General features: G+C 38.1%; 1 protein-coding gene across 2 annotated transcripts in view; it reads right to left on the bottom strand.

Annotated features, from left to right (window-relative positions):
- NEBL (nebulette) overlaps positions 1-21,173 on the bottom strand; it is a 384,316-nt gene that overhangs the window by 7,365 nt on the left and 355,778 nt on the right. The gene's annotated exons all lie outside the window — the stretch shown is intronic.

Raw genomic sequence — 21,173 nt, 5'->3', positions numbered from 1 at the left:
AAAGCTAGCCTCGAAGCACCCATCCCAAGCCCTCAGAGTGACGTTATGCTCTGCTAGAAGCTTCTGAAACAAAATGCCTTTTCAGTGTTGTGAAATTTGGGTTGCAGTGTTGTAAGTGATATCTAGATTAGTAGAAATCTTAGTAATTAGGGAAACATAAAGAAACTCAGTTTGGCATGCAGTTAAACATACTTTAAACATTCTTGTTGCTCTATTGCAGATGCTATGTTAAAAACATAAACAAAAATTTTTCATACTCCCTTAATGAAATCATGTTTTTATTTGACCATGTGATCCTTTTAGGCATTTTCCAAAAGAAAAATAAGAATTTTAAAGGAATTTAATGACAGAGTATAAATATTTTCACAGGGTATTTCTCATATAACAGATACTGTCAATATTTCAAGACATACAGCTAAATGTTACTTTTACAAAGATGGAAACATAACGTATGTTTAGCAACATATGTTTGTCAGTAGTTAAAAAGTCTACACCCTTTAAAGAAACATTTACTTAGAATATATGAAGTCTTTATTTTATGAATAAGTGATATTCAGCTGACTTATCAGGACTAAATAAGTCAGCTAAATATGTTACAAAAGCCCAAGAAACCAAACCACTTAAAGAATTTCATAAATATTATTGTTCTATATTAAGAAAATATCAAAATAGTATTCATTTAGTTTGTGCTCTCCAAACCACTAATTATGACACTCAAAAGGAATAGTTCATGTTTTGAAGAGCTCAAAATTCTAGATAAGCCAACATAGAAGCTAGATTTTAAAATCCCACAGAATCAGCAGACATAAGCTTGTGTGTTTCTCTGTGAATGTATTTAAGTTACCTGTAGCCAGAAACATGAGTTATAAATGAGGGTATTTTCATAGCATGCCCTTCATTGTCTTTTGAATAATTTATATGCTACATTAGTAAAATTTATATGTCATATGTGCTATAAAATACATAATAGTTTGCCATTTTTGTTTAATCATATTGAGTATATAAAGTAATTATAATGGGTTGATTTATTCAGAACAGTTTTTATAGTAAAAGAAATAAGATTTAATTCTGGGTGTTATGAATAATTAATATTTTATAAGTAGAAAATTCACTTTAATGATAAGTGAGATCATCAATACTTTAAATAAGTTTAATCATCAGAAAATTACAAATCATTGAATATGTTCTCCAGATGATAATTATATCAGATTGAAAGGGGATTTTTTAAAATAGTTCTTGAGTGAATTTATCTAAAAGTTATTACAAATTATGCTTAATGTCCAGATAGGGGACCAAAAAGAAATAGCCAAGATCTCCACTTGAATTATAGCATTTTGTAGTCATTAAAACATCATTAAATATCAAATACTTCAGAAAAGAACACTTTTTAACTTTATCAACAAAATTTAAATATTTGATGTCAAGAGATATTAAGGATATTGTCAAAATCCACTCACGAAGAAAAAAGAATGAAATTCCCATAGATCTCCAGGCCCTCTTAATTAGCTAAGTAAGGAGGCTTTTCTATGTATTAGAATCTGGAAGCACTGACCATTTATTCATTCACTGCCTCTCCTCTCAGCAAATATTTATCAGTTAATGTGTGCACAGAGCACACTGCATTTCCTGGCACACAGTAAGCCTTCACAAATGGTAACAATAATTATTACTATCCACTATGTTCAAGGCATGCCAGGAAGAAAAGGGGTGACAGAAACAATTGCTCTCCTGGAGCACGGATGGGCCTGGGCACCTGGCCTTTTACCCAATTAACAAAATGTCACTGGCTACTTAGGGTTATTTCCAATTAAATTATTCAGGCTGCATATCCCAGACTGTTAGTCTTGCACTAGTTTTTAACCATTTAAACAACTCATGACTTCATTAATTACTACTTGAATCTATTTGTAAAGTTTTAAAGATTAAATATAAACATCTGTGTAAATTTATAAAAATTAAATTCGAATTCATTGTTACACCATTTAACTATGAACTTTAAGTTTTGATGTGTAGAGGTAAGCACAGCCATCTTTAAATGTTTAGGAAAAACTTTCAGGAATGGACACTGAAAAACTTGGGAAAATAGGCTATCTCATACTCTGTAATACATTTAGGTTCACCTAGTTTATACATCACAGTCCCAGCTTAGTGCCCGTTAAGTACTGACAATTCAAGAATGTTGCTGAACAATGTTCTCTCCTTTTGGCTTTCAAAAAATAAGTATGCTGGGTATGGTGGCTGACGTCTGTAATCCCAGCACTTTGGAAGGCCAAACCAGGAGGACTGCTTGAACCTAGAAGTCTGAGACCAGCCTGAGCAACACAGCAAGACTCTATCTCTACTAAAAACAATAATAATTAAAATAATAGCTGTGTGTGGTGGTACATGCCTGTGATCCCAGCTACTTGGAAGGCTGAGGTGGGAGGAGTGCTTGTACCTGGGAGGTAAAGGCTGCCATGTGATCTCACCACTACACTCCAGCCTGGGTGACAGACAGCGACCTTATCTCAAATTTTATATATATATATGTATATGTGTATATACACACACACACACACACAAAAGGTATATTTATGCCTATTCCTTACTTATATCTGACTTTCAAAGGGAACCTGTGCTACTGTCAAATACAGCAAGAAAAGAAAGTAATGTATTAGTCCTAAACATGTATATGTTGGAGAGAGCAAGGAAGAGAGTTTAGAATGAGAAACTTTCCAGTAAATATAACCATCTATCTAGCCCTTGCAGTTTATCTTCATGCCTGTAATGATTATTCTCATTTGCCCTCTGGCTGAATTACTTATTAAAAAGTTTCTTTGAGATTATAAAACCTACTTATCTACCTTATACTTGGTACAATAAAAGAGTTTTTAGGGAACTCCTATGGGGTTATAAGAAACCATAACTGATGGCTCACGTCTGTAATCCCAGCACTGTGGGAGGCTGAGGCGGGCAGATCACTGGAGGTCAGGAATTTGAGACCAGCCTGGCCAACATGGTGAAACCCCAGCTCTACTAAAAACACAAAAAATAAGCTGGGCGTGGTGGCGTGTGCCTGTAATTCCAGCTACTTGTAGGAGGCTGAGGCAGGAGAATCACTTGAACCTGGGAGGAGGAGGTTGCAATGAACCGAGATCATGCCACTGCATGCACTCCAGCCTGGGCAACAGAGTGAAACTCTGTCTCAAAAAAAAGAAAAAAAGACAAACATAATTGAAAGCCTAAAGAAACCAACTTAGTAAAAGCAAATGGCAATTTAAGAAGACTTTGCATAAACACTGCTTTTCTATTGTTATGCTACATGAATGCCTTTTTTGGAAACTTAGGTAAAACGAGGAAAAGGAAATCTAAAGCAATGGCTTTACATTGGGTTCACTGAGAATTTGGTTGAAAGATAGCTATTCCATGTATGAGATTTCTTCCATGAACAGGTGGAATCAAAGGATTTTTAAAAAAGCAAGATGTTAGGTTAATTTGGCAACAAACAAGGGCTTTTTAATCAAAGAGTAAAAGCGTAGTGCCCTGTTTATTAAACTAGTAATCAGGTACCATTAGCATTGCTACAGATGGGGGACAATGGCTTTTCTAACCAAAGAGTTTGAGTTTGACAGGTTGTTTTATTTCAACAACATTAAGGCCACAAATAATAGTTTTAGTTATACTAAGTCAAGGAAAATACACACAAGTGTGACTCAACTTTCATTTCACATTGGTAAGATTTATTGACCAAAGATCTAGAAGCTGACTAAAGCTCTTAGCATTTCAGGCTCTATTTGGAATATTCTACAATATTTATAATATCAAAATATCTCTTCTACTGTACAATAAAGTACTTCCACAGATAGCCTATACTAACATTTTCTGTTTAATGTTTATTATTAAAATGGAAAGAGATAAAACCAAGATAAAGAAGTGAATGCATGTGAAGATCATAAAGGAGAAGATGGAAAGGGAAGAAGAAAAGTTTTTTTGTTTTGTTTTGTTTTTGGAGATGGGGTTTCACTCTGTCACCCTGGCTGTAGAGTGGTGGTGTGATCACAGCTCACTTTAGCCTCAAACTCCTGGACTCAAGTGATCCTCCTGCCTCAGCCTCCCATGTAGCAGAACATATGCCACTATGCCCAGCTAATTTTTTTTTTCCTACAGACAGGCTCTTGCTACATTGCCCAACCTGGTCTCAAATTCCCAGTCTCAAGCAATCCTCTTGTCTCAGACTCCCAAAGCACTGGGATTACGGGCGTGAGCCACTGCACCCTGCTAAGAACATTTTAAGAGGCTTACCAAATCTAAAACTGTAAAAAAGAGGAAACACATGTAAATACACAAAGATTAGAGTAAATGAAAGGAAGAAATGTACCCACAATAACGGTTGAAGAGTACTCAAAAGGAACTTCACTGTGGGGGATGTACGCAGAGTGCGTGAAAGAAGAGAATATGATTAAGCGTCCGTGGTGTGCATGGTGCTTTGTATGTTGTCATTTAATTACTGCGACAATGATCTAAAACAGATACCATTCCCACTTTACAGAACAAAATACAACAGAGGCTGAGAGATTGAACAGGAAGGCAGCAGAAAAATCATGTGTGTAGGGAAGCCACAGTTAAGGTTTCAAGTCATCAAAGATAAGGGGAAGGTTTTGAAGGCCCCTCAATGACTATAGAGATACAGTCGATGGCCAAATTCTGAATACAAAGAAAAAGAAGGAAGGAAGGAAGGGAGGAAGGAAGGGAGGGAGGGAGGGAGGGAGGAAGAGAGAGAGAGAGAAAGAAAGAGAAAGAAAAGAAAGAAAGAAAGAAAGAAAAAGAAAGAAAGAAAGAAAGAAAGGAGAAAGAAAAAATAGTACTTTATGGACTAACTATAGATGTAATGTGAAAAGAGAAAATAATCTGAGTTTTTTTTTATGGGCTTACTTTTTGAAAAAAAACAGAAAAAGGGAGAAAATCACCATTCAGAAATTTCCCAATAAAGAGTCTAGGATACAATGCAATTATTGTCATGTTTTCTAATACTTGACTACTGTTTTATCAGCTAACGCATGTCAAAGAACTTAATGAGGTTTTGTTTTTCTTTTTAGGACAAAGAACCCCTATTGAGACAATCAGAGAGGAATTGCTAAAAGAGAAAGTATGAATATCTGCTAGTTTTGAAAAAAGTATTAAATAATGAACTAGAGCCTAGTTAAATCCTGTCTAGTCCTGGCCGGGCACAGTAGCTCACGCCTGTAATCCCAGCACTTTGGGAGACTGAGGCAGGTAGATTGCTTCAGCTCAGGAGTTTGAGACCAGCCTGGCCAACATGGTGAAACCCCATGTTTACTAAAAATACAAAAGGCGTGGTGGTGGGCACCTATAATCCCAGCTACTCACGAGGCTGAGACAGGAGAATTGCTTGCACCTGGGAAGAGGAGGTTGCAGTGAGCTGAGATCGTGCCATTTCACTCCAGCCTGGGAGACAAGAGCAAAATAATTTCGTCTCAAAAAAAAAAAAAAAAAAAAAATCCTGTCTAGTCCATGAGTAAGGTGGCTGTGCTGCTTGGTTATAACACAGGGCCATCGCATGGACCTTTCTGCTCAAATTGCTTTTACACGTGTCACTGAGAGTTTCATGTCAAAGCCTCAAGTCCTATTCACATTTGATCACAAGCCATAAGTGGGAGCTACATCCACAAAGCTTATACATAATCTAGAAACAAGATGCTGTTTTGTAATCTGAAAGGATTCTTAGCACTATAGAAACCCCTTTTCCTTCCCTGCAGGATACAGAAGCAAGCCAGATTGCCTCTAGACTTTAGTTTGCAGTTTCTTAATTATAAGCTCTGAATAAGGAACTGCCTAAGAAACAGGCTTACTGCGTAATAAACTAAGAATACACAGACTTCAATATAAAAATGAAGTGTTCTATAATTGAGTTAAAACCACCAAGTTTTAAAGACATGCCTAATCGTCATGATACAAAATAATTAAGCTCAAGCTTTGGGAATCATTTAAAAATAAAAAAAAAAATTACTGTTTTATATACTAAATCTTCAGTTTCGGCAGGAGCAACAAACTCTGGAAAGGAAGGACAGGAGATTAAGGACTGAAGACAGAGGAAGAATCAGTTACTTGCAGTGTTTTCAACCCTGACTGCATATGAAAATCGCCTGGGATCTTTTCAAATGTACTACGTTCAGGTCCCCCACACCAATTACAATAAATCAGAATCTAGGGTGGCGGTAAAGGAAATTGCATAATGGTGTCTTATTTTTCTTTTTTTCGACACAGGATCTGGCTCTGTCACCCAGGCTGGAGATGCCATCTCAGGTCACTGCAGCCTCCATCTCCCAGGCTCAAGTGATCTTCCCACCCACAGCCTCCCAAGTCGCTGGGACTACGGGCGCATGCTACCACACCCAGCTAGTGTTTCTGTGTTTTTCGTAGAGATGGGGTTTTTCCACATTGCCCAGACTGTTCTCAAACTCCTGGGCTCAAGCCATCAATCCACCTTGGCCTCCCAAAATGCTGGCATTACAGGCATGAGCCACTGTGCCTGGCTGATGTCTTATTTTTTTCAAATGAGCAGCCACAATGCAGCCCTACTGAACTGGCTGGCTTCATTTGCCCCATTTGACAGGAATTCAGGGACATATGTGGCTCTATTTTAAACACACTGTTCCCCAATTCCCTCTTTTCCCCCAGTGCCTTGTTTCCAATATCTGTGGAGGCAAATGTTTGAACCTGGGCCTCAGAAAGCAGCCTGGGACTGCAGGAAGAAATCCAAGTCAAGAAAAAGCTCATTGTAGTATAATTTGGAGGTTAGCATGCAACACTCCTGGGAAAGCCAGTGCCACAAAGCAGCAAGGGGGAGCGGACCCCATTTCTTTGGGGCGGAGCAGAGCAGGACTTGATGGTCATCAGCTGAGAGGAAAGAGGAAGTGTGCAACCTAAAACATCTTTGCAAAATCAAAAATTCTCTGTCAAGCCAATGCTAGGATCCTAATAATCAATTCTCTTCTTCTAGACTCTCATATTATCTTTGTTTTAATTTTCCAGTTTTAGCTAAATTTTATTTCTATTCCTATAATATAACCTGTTTACAGTATATACTATATCCTGCTTACTGCTGACCATACTACAGTAATATATACTACTGACAGTAATAAAACAATTATTGCCATTATTACTTTAAGATTGCAAATCTATTTATTGTGGTGAAATATACATACCATAAATGTATCATTTTAATCATTGTTAAGTGTACAGTTGTTTGACATTAAGCACATTCATACTGTGCAACCTGTAAATCTTTATAAGAAAACGCAACCTACGTAAAAGTATTTAAGCACTCAGGTGTGTACCCCTGTGAAAGTTAGTGGGGGAAAGAAGTAACATAAGACTCTACTTCCCCAGGAATACAGAATCTGCATACAATAAAAATTTAATAATATAAGTTAAATGTTTACAACCCCATTAGCTCAAGATTTTATTAGTTTAGCTCTTAAATCTGCTTTTCAGGAACACTCTTAGTTTCGGGCAATTTGGGATGTTCAGTTTGCTTCCTTACAATGTTCCTTAGCATGTCGCATGCTTTAGTTGGCGTAATCGCCACCACAATCTTCTTTTCACCAACGAAGGAGCTGAAGGTTAGCAGATTAAGTAACTTGGTCAAATATCAGAAACAAGGGGGAGCCAGAATTTAATGCCAAAAATCTGACTTCAGAACCCAAACTCCTGACTATACTAAACCCAAATTATTACAGAAGAAATGACAAAACAGTGTGAGATTAATTTCAAAATAACCACTGTGAATTCAGAAATGTGTAAGCACACTATGGTATGGTGAGCAGAGAAGCTTCTAGGAGTAAGACTGGATCTGAAATTTGAAAAGGAGGCAGTCAACCCTTCCCGGTTGGGGCAGTAGAAGTGAGAAAGAGGGAAAGGTAAAGAAAAATGAGTTTAAATGCACGGGATATGTGCCAGTCAGGCTTGTTAGGCTCATAGAGGTTACTCTAGTTGTCATTAATTTGTGTGCATATGTGTGGTAAACATCCAACTAGAAGTCTGTAGGTGGTTGATGAAGTATGCTAAAACATCTCTGGAAGAAATTATAGAGACAGCAATTCATCTACTTTTGGAAAAGCAAGCTCAAATAAAGTAGCATCATTTCTGAAGCAATGACTTTTAGATTTATTGTGAGAGTCATTTTAGCATCTGACAGGTCCTTGGGGGGAGAGAGTGTGTGCATGTGCATTGTGTGTGTGTGTGTGTGTGTGTGTGTGCCTGTTTAATTTTTGTTTCTTTTTCCCATTGCCGATACCAACCTATTTTATCCAAGGGCAATTATTTAGTCACCTTATCTTGCATGAAAAATTTCAAGCCTATGTTCAATATCACATCTCCTAATGTGACTTCAACCACATTCCCACTGAGTAACAATAGCCTCCTAATGATGGCACCTAACAATCTTCAAAGTCATTGTGTACAACGCTGCCTGAAAAACACCTCCCACCATCACTATTAGAATAAGCAATGCTGCCATCGACATATGAAAGATTTAGTTGAAAATACAATTAATTCCAAGAGATCTTTAACCATTTTCTTCCCTAAATATAAATAACCAGGTTTATAATATTCCTTAAATAAAATATTAATGGATTAAAGATTCTTTATTGCCTGTTAACTGCAAAAGGAAACATATGTACTTTGTACTTTTTAAACTACATATGCAGACATTACATTTCAGCATTTCATTGATATATTTGACTTAGTTGTCTCAAATAAGAACTTCTAGGCTGGGTGCGGTGGCTCGTGCCTGTACTCCCAGCACTTTGGGAGGCTGGGGCAGGCGGATCAGTTAAGGTCAGGAGTTTGAGACCAGCCTGGTCAACATAGTGAAATCCCACCTCTACTAAAATACAAAATTAGTGGGGCATAGTGGTGGGCGCCTGTTATCCCAGTTACTCACGAGGCTGAGGAGTATTGCTGGAACCCAGGAGGCAGAGGTTGCAGTGAGCTGAGATTGCACCATTGCACTCCAGCCTGGGCGACAACAGTGAAACTCAGTCTCAAAAAAGAAAAAAAAAAAGAAAAAAAAGAACTCCTCTAAAATATTTTGGGGAATCTGCAGTTCCTAAATATTAAAAAAACACACAACATTAGTTGTATTTGTAATTATCCACCAGTTAAACTTGATTAGCCTCACAAACCAAGAAAATCAGTAGATTTTGAAGCCAACTGCTTTTTCTCTAGAAAAAATTAGTTTGCAAATGTTCCGACAGAACTGAGTTAAACCATAATATGGTTTAAATACAACTAGATAGCTTTAGATTTTAGAATTTCTGCTATTTTACTTCAGAATAATCTAGCCCATTTACTCCTACATTTAGATTTGAATTGCAACTTCCATTTTGTTCCCTCAGATTTGTTTCTCATTTTAGCTCTCTTAGGATAAACTCTCCGAGTTGTAACTATAATTCAAACCACAAATATAAGCAGAATTGTCAGGGAGGGAAAAGAAAATAATTTCTTCCCCAAATTATAGAGTCTTTAATAATTATTCTCATGGCACAAAATCCATATGGTACGTGTTTGTGTGCACATGAACACGTGTGAGCCATCCCCCAAAACAAGACGAAAAGAAAAGAAAGGCATGTACAGTGCAGATACTTATGTAGCTTCCTGACAAGAACTCCATGACTTTGGGCAGTTCTTTGATAAGATGAAAGCAATTCAGAACATACAACTGGCAGGTAGACAAGAGATGCTATTTCCACTTATGTATCCCTATCCCTAAGACTAGCTTGTAGATGCAAATTATCCCATGACTGAAGAGTCAGCTCACAGCAAATCGCAATTTTCCTCAGTGAATACTACTGCCCATGTTGTATAAATCAATATTTAATATGAAGATCCATTACTCAAGTACAATGAAAGAAATTGTCATTATTCCACTGCAGAGGATATTCTGGAAATACTTATTGGATCAATGCATGTAACATTTTGTAAAGACTTAAAATGGCATTGCCTTTGGTTTTTCCTGAACTAGTGTATTCTAATACTGACCCTTAGACAATACCATCAATCCATAAGGAGTTCTCATATGTAGTTTTACACTAGACATCCTAAGTAATAAGCCACACTAAATATCATAAATAGCCATATCTTGGTGCTGATTAAATTGCTGAATGAGCACATATATATTTTCCAACAAATAGATATATATAAAACTGACTCAATGTGTCCCCAACATGATTTGAAGATACAGAAACACAAGAAAGTAAGTGTGAATGACTGTCTGGGTCTCAGAGAGCACAAATTCTCTATGTGGGTCTGAACAAACAGGCAGGTATGGAGATTCCCTGCCAGGTAGGGAGGTCAACAGGTTGAATGTACACAATCGTAGGGATAGTTAGACAGGAGCAAGGTAAGAACTTGACAGAACAGTAGACAAGTTTAATGCACACGGGTGAGGTATGGCACAAGAATAAGACCCAGGACGAGAATGAAAAATATAGGCACAGTGGTTCCATGCCTGTAATCCCAGCAACTCAGAAGGCTGAGATGGGAGAATCACTTGAGGCCAGGAGTTCAAAACCAGCCTGAATAACAGAGCAAGACCCATCTCTGCAAAAATCAAAACAAAACAAAAAATACTAGCCAGGCATGATGGAGGATGCCTGTCCTCCCAGTGATTCCACAGGCTGAGGCAGGAAGATCCTTTGAGCTCAGGAGTCAGAGGTGCAGTGAGCTAGGATTGTGCCACTGCACTCCAGCCTAGAGGACAGAGCAAAACCCTGTTTCTAATTACAAAAAAAAAAAAAAAAAAGTAGCATGGGCATATCAGAAATACTAGGGGGAAGGATCAGGCAGTAAGAAGTAGCAAATCTGGCCACAGGGGATGAAATACATGACCAAGAGCCAGGGCCACAGATAATGGGCAAGCAAAATGCAGAAAATTCATATGCTATTTCCCCACTGTATTATTTCCAGCACGTGGAAATTTTAAAGAGTTCCTCTACAGTCAGGAACCAATCCCCATGACCTACATGCCTAGGGCTTCATGTGGGGCACCTGACTGAAATGGAAAGTGGGAGAAAAGCAGGGAAATTTGTGACTGCGGAGATCACATTATGACTCTACTGTTTTGCACATGAGACAGACAGGTAAGTATGCATATCTGTTCAGTCTATGATCCAACTTGGACATTGATTTTAATCTATATAAACCAAAAACAACTACTTTCATTTCATTTGCTAATGTTCAACCATCCAATAAGCAGGAATATCTATTTTCTCCCTTATTTCATGTCACTTTACAGTTTATGAAGCTCTTCCCAAAAAGTTTTCTCATTTGACACACATGCTAGAGCCACATTTATATCCCTCCTGATGATCAAAACTTCTCTTTCTCCAAATCAACTCAGTCTCACAGGAAATATATTTTTAATGTTTTATTGTTTCTACTTTAAGTATCAGATGTTTCTCCTTCACACACATAGGGAACTCTTGGACTGAATCTTGGCAAATCGATGAAAGACACATGTGCATTCTGGAACAAGTGCTATTCATTAGTATTTGATCCTTTCCCCAACTTCACACTCAGAAGAGAAAACGTATGACATTTCTTTCATTCCATTTCTATTGAGACTAGGAATACAAGTTTTCTAAGGGCTTCAAATTCAATCAGAAGCCAGGAACTTTTTCTTAGGGAATTAATAGAATGAACGAATGCTTGCTAACAATATATAATGTCTGTTTTTTCACAGGCTAGATGTACAGACTAGATGGTAAAATATAATCGTGATAGCCTACAAATTGGAGTTTACATTATAAAGAAATAATTCATTTCTCTAATGATTAGATTCATCGCAGAAATTTATTTATTTTTGAGGCAGATTCTTGCTCCGTCACCCAGGTTGAAGTGCAGTGGCACAATCTTGGCTTATTGCAACCTCCATCTCCTGGGTTCAAGTGATTCCCCTGCCTCAGCGTCCTAAGTAGTGGAGACCACAGGTGCGTGCCACCACACTCAGCTAATTTTGTATTTTTAGGAGAGACCAGGTCTCACCATGTTGGCCAGGCTGGTCTTGTATTCCTGGCCTCTAGTGATCCACCCACCTCGGCTTCCCAAAGTGCTGGGATTGCGGGCTTGAGCCACCGTGCCTGGTTCATCAGAGACATTTAGTATTTCAATCATCAATTCCTCATATCTTCCTAAACTTAAATGAAGACAGCACCTTCTCACCAGAGCCCAGCAGAGCACACATTTCAAAGGGGACAAATTTAAACACAAGAGCATTTTTGGGACAAATTTAAACCAACTTCTCAAATTCAGTTTGGAAATAACACTCAAATACAGTTGGGAAGTACAACTGAAATTTTGAAATTCTCTTGCTGACTGCACATTCTTTACAGAAGTCAGGCTAGCAAGGAGTTGGACTGGGGAGTGATCTCGAAGGGTGACCAATCAGTACTCAGAAAACTGAAGCAGTGGCTAAAATAGAAACACTAGCAAGTTTATTTTAAATGAAGATACATAGTTTTAAATCAGGAGTGTATTTTCTTTTTCTTAAATAAATCTCATGTATATTTGAAGTTTACAACATGATATTATGGGATACATAACAGGTGGTAAAATGGTTACTACAGTGATGCAAATTATCATACCTACCATCTGACACAGTTGTGTGTGTGTGTGTGTGTGAGAGACAGAGACAGCGCAAAAGAGAGTGACAGCAAAGGGCAGCTACAATCCACTTATTTAACAAAAATCTCTAATACAATTTTATTAACTACAGTCCCCATGCTATATGTTACATCTCTAGATGTTTTTATCTTACATATCTGCTACTTTATATCATTTGAGTTACATCTCCCCACCCCCCCAATCCCATTGCAACCATTGTTTTATCTTCTATCTCTGTAAATTTGACCTTTCTTTTTCAGATTCCACATATAAGTGGGATCATGCAATATTTTTCTTTCTATGTCTGGTTTATTTCACTTAGTATAATGTCCTCTAGGTCCATCCATATTATGGCAAACGGCGGGGTCTCCTTTTTAAAGGCTAAACAATATTCCATTGTATGTGTATCTATACCACATTTTCTTTACCCATTCATCCTTTGATGGGCGTTTAAGTTTTTTCCATATCTTGGCTATTATGATAAAGATGCAATGAACATGGGAGTACAGATATATTTACAAGGTGGTGATTTCATCTACTTTGGGTTGGGTGTGTAACCAGAAGAAGAACTGCTGAGTTGTACGGTAGTTCTATTTTTAATTTATTTAGGAACTTCCATACTGTTTTATAATGGGTCTACCAATCTACATTCCCACCAACAGTACGCTAAAGCTTCTTTTTCTAGGAGTGTATTTTCTAGTAGGTTTTTCTGGTTATCTAATTTCAGTGTTTCTGCTCTTCTGCATAAACAACAAATGCCCACAATAAGAGAGGTTGCGATCTTTGAAAAAAAAAAAAAAAAAAACTACCCATACTATTTCTACATCATTAGCCCCTGTAGCAAACCACTGGGAAGGTCTCTTGATGCCTGAGGAGTCCATTTCTTGGTGAAAATCTAAACAACGCAGACCAGATTCTTAGAAAAGCTCCACGAATGGATTAAACCTCCATAGAAGAGACTCCACTCAACTCCAAGTCTAGGTCACTGGTCCTCTAAATAGCATTTAAGTCTCCTACAGGATAAAATCCAAGGAAAGTGTGCTGGGACCATGCTCCCTTGAGCCCTATCTCTGCAGAGATTGGGGTTCAGCACTGCCCACACTCTAGTTCCAGACTTCTTCTTCAGCCCATCTACACACACAGCCTCAAGATGTGCTGAACTATACCAAGTTCCCAATGCACTATGCTCTCTCTCATCTGCCCGTTTCCTGCCTAGAACATTCCTTTCCCATTTCTCTACTTGGCTCTCTCTCTCTTTATTTTATTTATTTATTTATTTATTTATTTATTTATTTATTTATGAGACAGGGTCTTACTCTGTCATCCAGGTTGGAGTGCAGTGGTGTGATCTCAGCTCAGTGCAACCTCCACCTCCTGGGTTCAAGCAATTCCCATGCCTTAGCCTCCTGAGTAACTATGATTACAGGTGCTTGCCATGACAACCAGGTAATTTTTGTATTTTTAGTAGAGAAGGGTTTTTGCCATGTTGGCCAGGCTAGTCTCGAACTCCCGACCTCAAGTAACCTGCTTGCCTTGGCCTCCCAAAGTCCTGGAATTATAGGCATAAGTTACCATGCCTGGCCTTTACTTGGCTATTTCTAACCCTATGCAATACTCCATCATAATGTTTTCCTGAGCGCAATGGTTTTATGCAACTTGTTCACCCACCAGAATGTGAGTTCTCTGAAAACAGTAACTGTTTATTGTATTTTTGTGTTCCCAGTATCTCATACATACAAGATACAAGATAAATGTTTGGTGACTGAGCAGATGGAGTCATGGGTACCAGTAAAACATCAGGGCAATTGGCTGCACAATTGGTGCACTGCCCTCTTGACATATGCTATGGACAATAAACTGAGAGTTCCAGAAAGTACTGAGGCATCTCTTGCAACTCTTGAATACATATTACATGGGATGAAATGCTGGAAGTACAGCCTGGCTAGGGTGGGTTAAACTGCCACAAAATTCAAAATTCACTTTCAGTCAGTTAAGGCAGGACTAGGGCATCCCCATAGGATTCTCTCACAGCAAAATGGGAAAGGTCATGAGGTTGGAAAGCTGAAAATGTCTATTTTGAAAAGTGCATCTGTTTTTCATTCCCCATCACACTCCCATATCCTATGTTTTCCGGAGGAAAACAGAAACACATAGCATACCTGAAGCAAAACTGAATACAAGTTCAAATCGGGGCAGGTAAACCCCAGGTGACACTGCAAGCACATGCCAGTACTTGCGATACCAGAAAACTGGAAGTCAAGGAAAACCAAAGAAACACAAAGTAATACCGGAAAGCAGATACACATTGCAGGCAATGAAATAGAGGCAAACACAAAGATCAAAGGAAACCTCCCAGGGAAATAAGCTGAAATCATCAGGATCCTTTCCACTAAAGGAGCTGTGTGTCAAATAAAATATAAGTTAAGCGAATCTAATACCAAAAGGCAGTGAAGATAATTTCAAGTAATACTATTCATGAATCAAAACAAAATTGAGTAAAGGTTAAATAAAAACCTCTGTTCTTAAATCAAAGTAACACAGTAGAGATGTAAAATGAAAAAGTTTTGGTAACTTAATACATTGGAAAGTAGACTGAAAAGTAAAGAAAGTCCAAAATAATCATATAAGAAAAGAAAATACTGAACAATCAAAGTAAGATGGGAAAATACCACGGGAAACAGATAACCAAAATGATGACAAAAACTGAAAGAAGAAGGCTCACATGTTAATGCTCATGAAAACCAAATGTGAATGATGAAAACTTTGTACTTTTGCCTTAACGAAATGAGTTGATTGTTCAACCCTTTGTCCTAACAATCAGAACTTCCTCTAACTCGAAAGAAGGAACAAAAACTGTGACTCTCATAACTGTCCAACTACTTAATTCATAAAGTAAAACAGACTCCTTCAGAACATAAACACATTCTTACACATAGAAAGAAGAGAAACACAAAAAGGTTATTTAGGCCACTTAGCTGAGGAAATATAAAATATCTGCTTCTTGTTCTGCGCCATTCTTACCACAGATGCAAAATTTAAGCCTAATAAGGTTAAATGACCTCTTTGATAACCCAGACCAAGTCGTGAGAGCACTGGGACTTAAGTCCAATGTCTTGTCCTCCAGTTCAGGGTTCCGGCCACCACAGGACACCACTGCCACACACCCCACTCCGACCGCAGGGAGACAACCAAATATGAAAGGACATCTTTCTGGGACATAACACATTTTATCATGTAAATTACAGCTAGACAGGAGGAATAAATTATCGTGTTCTATAGCACTGTAGGATGACTATAGTTAACAAGAATATATTCTGTAGTTTCAAATAGCTAGAAGAAGGATGTTTAATCTTCCCAATACAAAGAAATGATAAATGTTCAAGATGATGCATATGCTAATTACCACGTTCTGATTACAATATGGTGTATATATCAAAACATTCCTTGGTACTTCATGCATATGTACAATATTATTTATCCATTGAAACATTAAAAAAGAAAAATCAATCCTTAAAATAGTCCATTATAGCAGTGGTATTGGGAAGATGATCTTGAACCAAAATATTTTAACTACATTTTGTTTTTAAAAGTAAATAAAATAAATTCAAAAGAATCAACAACATCCAGAAGAAAAATAGCATTTCTAAATATTTATAAACATTTCCTTTCTTCATCTTACCCCTAACTAGTATTGTTACAAAATTCTTTTCAATTTCTAGGATAGAATTTAAACAAATGCATATGATGGACTGTTACTGTTAAAAGCACTAACAATTTTCTTCGCTCCACTTTTTATAGAGTCAATCGGCACCTTCTCACCAGAACCCAGCAAGGCACACATTTCAAAGGGGATCCTAAATTTCAAAGCCACTGAGAAATCATGGAAACTTCTTTCCTTCTGTACCAGGAAAAAAAAAAATACTGGGAATGCTTCCACTTCAGAGTATTTTTTCAGCTATGCTTTAATGTCATCGAAACATATCAAAACATCACCAAAAATGTAAGAATCTTCTTGAAAGCCTTCCCAAAGAGAATTTTATTTTATAAAAATAATTATACTTACATATATTTATGCATGTGGTCCTTGTTTTTAAAATATTCATTTGGCCATTTTATCCCCTCTCCAAATAGTTGCTGAATGCTTATTCTAAGAGCTAGAGATAGAACAGTCAACAAAACAGCCAATATCTCTGATCCTGCTGGGCTTGCAGACTGAGCCAAATAAATAAATCAATATATAATATCTGAAGTGGTACCAGGTGCTATGAAGGAAAAAATGCAGAGAAAAAGGACAGTCAGGAAAGGGGTGCTATTTTTTCTCTAGTAGTTAGAGAGGGAGTCACCTGAGCATTGGACATTCAATTCAAAATATGTACTCATTAGAGCACTTCAAGCAGTAGCCCAAACAATTCCAAACAAAGTTCCCCTAGCAATCATCCTCCTGTTAGTTCTCTTGATAAGTGGATCATTTGCTTTATCAACCCTCATCACCACACAAGGGTTCACGTGACTAACCCTACCATTATGGCCTCTAGCTGTAAGATGATTTATTTCAACATTAGCAGAAACTAACTGAGCACCGTTCCACTTAAGAGAGGGTGAATCAGAATTAGTCTTGGGATCCAATGTTGAATATGCTGCAGGCCCACTGAAACATAAAGAAAAATGGCACTTAGCTAAGCAAATATTGGGTGGCAGGAGTATTCCAGGCTGGGGTAACAGTGTGTGCAAAAGCCCTGGGGAGAAGCATTCTTGGAAAGTTTGAGTAAAGCAAAGGAACCGGAAATGGTGAGAGTTGATAGATGTACTCAGAATGGCAGAAAATTAGTTCAGAGCAGTGGCCAGGGCCCAAGATCAGACATGGGTCTTGTAAACAATGATGAAAATTTGGGTTATATTCAGAATAAAATAGTAGAAGAGTGACATCATGTCACCAGGGCTTCAAGAAGATCATTCCAGATGCCAGGTGGAGAACAGATCAGACCAGGGTGTGGGTGGAAGATGGTGTTGCCAGAGCAGAAGCAGACAAACCAGTCAGGAGGCAACTATGACCGTCCAAATGAGAGACGACAGTGGCTGACACAAGGGTAGCAACAATGGAGGTGGGGCCAAGCACTCAGATTCTGGATATTTTTGTCATGGTCCAGCTGACAAAATTTGCCAATGAACTGGACGTGGGGTGTGAGTGAAAGACAAGAGTCAGTGGTGACTCCAAAGGGTTTGACTTCAGTCACTGGAAAGTTGCAGTTGACACTTAGCAAACTGGGAAGCTCAGAAAGGAGATTTCTGCAGGGAAGGGGGAAGTAGAGAGGTGGTATTGAACTTACAAGGTTTTATCTATGTCACTAATCATTTGAATACAGACATCAGGTGCCAACTGGTAGTGAATTTGCTTCACTTAAAATAAATTAAATTAGCATATTCCGAAGTATCCTAAAATCTTTTCAAATTCATACGGCTCTTTTGTGGGCATGCTGTCACTTGTGTTTATGTTATACAGCTTATTGGTACATCTTCACTTTTGCTTCATATCTCAGTATCTATTTTTTAAAATTGGAAATAGAGCATCTTGGCCTCAAAACAGGGGACTGAGAACAACAGAAATTCATAAATAACTCCAAAGAGTCAACTTTTTGGCCAGGCACAGTGGCTCACATCTGTAATCCCGGCATTTTGGGAGGCAGAGGCAAGTGGATCACTTGAGGTCAGGAGGCAAGTGGATCACTTGAGGTCAGGAGTTCAAGACCAACCTGGCCAACACGGCAAAATCCCATCTCTACTTAAAATACAAAAATTAGCCAAGTGTGGTGGCATGCACCTGCATTCCCAGCTATTCAGGAGGCTGAGGCAGGAGAATCACTAGAACCTGGAAGGCAGAGGTTACAGTGAGCCCAGATCGCATTACTGCACTCCAGTCTGAGTGACACAGTGAGACTCTGTCTCAAAAAAAAAAAAAAAAAAAAAAGAGTCAACTTTTTCTTACAAGGCATTATTTGAGTCACTGAGTCATCACTGCTGTCCAAAATCTCCCCACATGTTTGAAGGAGCATGAAATTCCCCCTTTTAAAAAAATATGATTATTCCCTTTTACCCATCCATGCGTTACTCTTACTCAAATTCTAGTATAACTGCAAGAATATTTGCCTATACCTTCTTCCAATGAGACATTTTCTCATTCAGTTTGGCTTAGGATAGGGTCTTCCTGCTAGAAATAATTAGAAAAGAGAAGGAATGTGGGCTTGAGAAGAAAAAGAGGTGATTAACAGCAGCAGGTTTTTACAGCCTTGGAGAAGAGAATGAAAAGAGGTTAAGTGAGGTGGGTGTGGTCTGCTGCTGCAGAGGTAGTAGAGGCATCCAAGTAGAGGGCCTCCGAATTCCTGATCTCTACACAGATCCATTCAGGACCTAAATCATAGACTTGGATGATGATTTCCAAACTGACCTCCAGTGCGGCCTCCTCTTCTAAACTCTAACTGCGTATGTGATGCTTCCATTTGAACATCTCAATGTTTTGTCCTATCCAATGCATGCTTCTATCCAATCAGATATTGCATGCTCTGTCCTATCAGAAACATTCTTCTCCCAAAGCCCCACAGCCTCATTAACGTCCATCAGCATTGACATCTCTACTCAAACATCCCCTCCCCAAGGAAGGCTCCCCTGACATCAAGGCCAGATGCAGCTGCCCTGTTATTGTAGCCCTTATTCCTCCCCCTCACAGGCCTGATTCTGCTCATCATTATGTATTACTTGTGTAAGTGTCTGCTAAATGTCAAGGTCCCCCCAACAGCCTCTAAGCCACTTACAGCAGATGTGTGTTTCTTTTGCTCACTGCTGTGTGCATTGCCAGATGTAAGCTCTTGGCCGGTGCACAAACTGCACTCAGTAAACATTTGGTGACTAAATGAATGAATGATGTGCTGGGGAGACAGACGTGAAGTAAAGGGTCATTCATGAAACAAAGACTCTCTGGTACGTTGCCTTTGGGAGAGACATCAATTCCAATATGCTGAACTGAGTAACATTAAATAAGGTTGATCAACATTAGTTCTTGTATTTGCTTTGGGTTTTATTTATCTCTTTAAATAGCAATATTATTTTGCATTTACAGAACCAGGAAGGACACTGAGGGGAAAAATCAGTGACCCCCATGTCCAAAAAAAGTAATCAGAGGTTGGGCATGGTAGCTCACACCTGTAATCCCAGCACTTGGGAGGCCGAGGCGGGTGGATCACTTGAGGTCAGGAGTTCCAGACCAGCATGGACAACATTGCGAGACCCCTGTCTCTATAAGAATTACAAAAGTTAGCTACGTGTGGTAGCACACACTTGTAGACCCACCTACTTGGGAGACTGAAACACAAGATTCACTTGAACCCAGGAGGTGAAGGTTGCAGTGAGCTGAGATTGTACCACTGCACTCCAGCCTGGGCAACAGAGCAAGACTCTATCAAAAAAGTAATCAGGAAGTTACTGAACCCTTCTTTAGCAATTCGGACAGACACAAAAAGGGGAGATCTTCTCATGTATATTTTACCTACAAAAAAAAACTAGTTTATAATTATTTCATTAGTTACACAGAAAGGAGACCTTTAGTAAATTTGTACCAAAGTAAGGCCAGTCCAGATTTATAATTCAAGATGTATAGAATATAATAAATTTCATTCCCACTAGTGTTTCATTGTAATGAGTGCAAAAAAAACAATTACACAGTTACAAAATCTTTCACAGCTTCATCATTGTCTCAGTCACACCACCAAGGTGTTAAGTTGCTCAATCTCAAAATGTCCTCCTTTGAGATTTCAGCAATATGGCCTTTGAGTTGAAAGGGAAATTCAGTATTGTTTTTGTTCTCATATGCTTCAGTCGTTTGCCCCTCCTTGCTGTACTAAAATATAACTGCAATGAGGTGAGGAAACATTTTAGTCTTAACCTTTAAAAATAGCTTTATAAGTAAAATTAGTTTAACATCCTAAAGAAATTCATTAAAGTTCTAGGCTTAATCCATCAGCCTGGATGCAGAAAACAGAAGATACAGGAAAAGAGTGGGTATATAAAATGGAGAGAAGATGATTAACAATCAATAGTGTTTCTCATTTTAAAAAAAAAAAAAAAAAACCCTCTCATATCCCAAGTATTATGCCCAATTTATTTTGGCAAGATCTAACTCTGTCTGCAAGTTTATATTCATATTTAAACATATACACATTCACTGTAACCTCTTAGGCACCCCAATATTACTGTAAGATTGATTTTTTTTCTTAATGGAAATCAGATACAAACTACGCAGAACTCAAGTTTCTGCTTTGACTGTGTAGTGTGTATATTTATCACACATAACTCCTGTGAAACAGACTCAAGTAGCAAATCTCAAGACCCTTTTGTCATTACAAATCCATTGCTGTGATAATAGTGAAGTAAGACAGCGGGAAAAATAACATGCAAAAATGCAAATTAGTAGGGTTTTTTCATTAAAAAAACAAAAGGACTATTAACTTTCTGAATTTAAT

The sequence above is a fragment of the Piliocolobus tephrosceles genome, chromosome 9 (genome assembly GCF_002776525.5).
Source record: "Piliocolobus tephrosceles isolate RC106 chromosome 9, ASM277652v3, whole genome shotgun sequence".
Taxonomy (NCBI): domain Eukaryota; kingdom Metazoa; phylum Chordata; class Mammalia; order Primates; family Cercopithecidae; genus Piliocolobus; species Piliocolobus tephrosceles.
This window is presented reverse-complemented; position numbering and strand designations above follow the sequence as displayed.